The sequence below is a fragment of the Gossypium hirsutum genome, chromosome A03, assembly GCF_007990345.1.
Source record: "Gossypium hirsutum isolate 1008001.06 chromosome A03, Gossypium_hirsutum_v2.1, whole genome shotgun sequence".
Taxonomy (NCBI): Eukaryota; Viridiplantae; Streptophyta; class Magnoliopsida; order Malvales; family Malvaceae; genus Gossypium; species Gossypium hirsutum.
The window spans coordinates 93,118,004-93,119,789 of NC_053426.1; the positions used below are offsets into that span (position 1 = coordinate 93,118,004).

At 33.8% G+C, this 1,786-nt stretch overlaps 1 non-coding gene across 1 annotated transcript; it reads left to right on the top strand.

Moving 5' to 3' along the window:
• The first annotated feature begins 730 nt into the window (after positions 1-730).
• Positions 731-838, top strand: LOC121225330 (small nucleolar RNA R71). Its single transcript, XR_005923187.1, has one exon. It is a non-coding gene; the product is annotated as a small nucleolar RNA R71 (small nucleolar RNA).
• Positions 839-1,786: the final 948 nt, after the last annotated feature.

Sequence of the window (1,786 nt, forward strand, 5' to 3'; positions counted from 1 at the left end):
ACAACTCCTTCTCATTCCTTAATGAAACTGCTTTAACGTGCTCTTTGGGTTAGGTTCAGTGTTACTAGGTAGCTACCTTATTGCCTTTCTGAAATCAGTTTAGCAAGATGCCCAATCTAATTTTCAAGCCAATGAATTGATGCTTGCTGATTTTTCAAAGTTGTCTCAGTGTTTTGAAATTGAGTTTCTGACACCGAAATGAATTTGGCTAACATCTCTTCAAGGTTTGATTTTTTTTCTTGCTAATAAGGTTGTTGGAAACTCGGAGGAGGTTGTGAATTTTGATTTCCTTGACCACCCCATGAGAAATTTAGATGGTTTCTCCAACTTGCATTATATATATTGCTATAGGGATTAGTCTAGACTTGTTTATGCTCCATGTTAGACTTGAAGGGTGAATATTTTGAATTAAGCATCCCCGCTTCATTCGCATCACACTACATCACCAATTCACCTGCTTAGACAAATTTAAACCATCAATTTTCTTACCAAGAGCTTCAACCTGATTAGCTAGCATAGAAACTACATCAATATCAAAACTTCAACTACCTTGGCAGGTTTTACTCTCATAACTTGCCATTGATAATTATTCAGTGTCATCTCCTCAATAAATTTTTGAGTTGCCTCAGATATTTTATTCTTTAAAGTTCTGCTAACTGCTGCATCAATCATATGTCTAGTCGAAAGATTCAAACCATTGTAAAAAGTTTGAACTTGGAGCCGCAAAGGTAATCCATGGTGAGGACACCTTTTTAACAAATCGTTGAATATCTCTCCCAAGTATCATGAAGAGTCTCAATATCAAACTGAACAAAAGAAGAGATTTCATTCATCTACTTAGATATTTTAATCGATGGAAAATATTTTAACAAAAATTTTTCAGTCATCTACGCCCAAATAGTGATAGAACCTTGTGGTAAAGAGTTTAACCACTATTTTTCCTTAATTCTTAATTAGAATGGGAACAACCGTAAGCGTATGGCATCATCAGTAATGTCATTGATCTTGAAAGTGTTGCAAATCTTAAGTTGTAACATCCCAATTTTTAGGCCTAGTCGGAACAGTGTTTTCGGGACCACAATTCGACATAAGAAAATTTATTTTTATTATATCTGTATGGTCCACGATTTCACAGAATGAATTTGCGAAATTTTCGTTAAAAAATTTTGACGTTTGGGTATTTAATTTGGTCAAAAGGACTAAATCATAAAAAGTGCAAAATGTGAGTTCTAGATGTTAAAGGTGTCAAATTGCTATGGACTTTAAATTAGAGGTCTTTATATAGAAATTGGACCATTGGGCATTTGTTGGACAAAAATGGGCATGAGATAGGTGAAATGAACAACTTTAAGTTAGGGGCATTTAGGTAATCTAGTAAATACATGAATTAAAAGCCCAAAATAGACAAAATTGGCTTCCATCTTCTTGCTCCAGCCGAAACCCCCATGGAAGCCATGGCTAGGGTTTTTTTCAAACTTCCAAGCTCAATAGTAAATGATCTCTAGCCCCGTTTTCAAAGTTCTTTACATTTTTGAAGTTCTCGTAACTCGATTTACCTATTTCTACTATTATTTTAAGCTAGGGCTCATGTCTAAAAATTTACCCATGAATTACATGCATGTGTTTTAATGTCTAATGGTAGAAAATGAATGTTGGGAGTTAGATAAACATATTTTGTTAAGTAATTTTCGGTGAAAACATCCAAAAGGATCGTTTTGAGAAAATTATAAAATGTGTAGTAAGTGTTTTAATGAAAATTTTGAGATGCTATAGTTATGAAAATGGT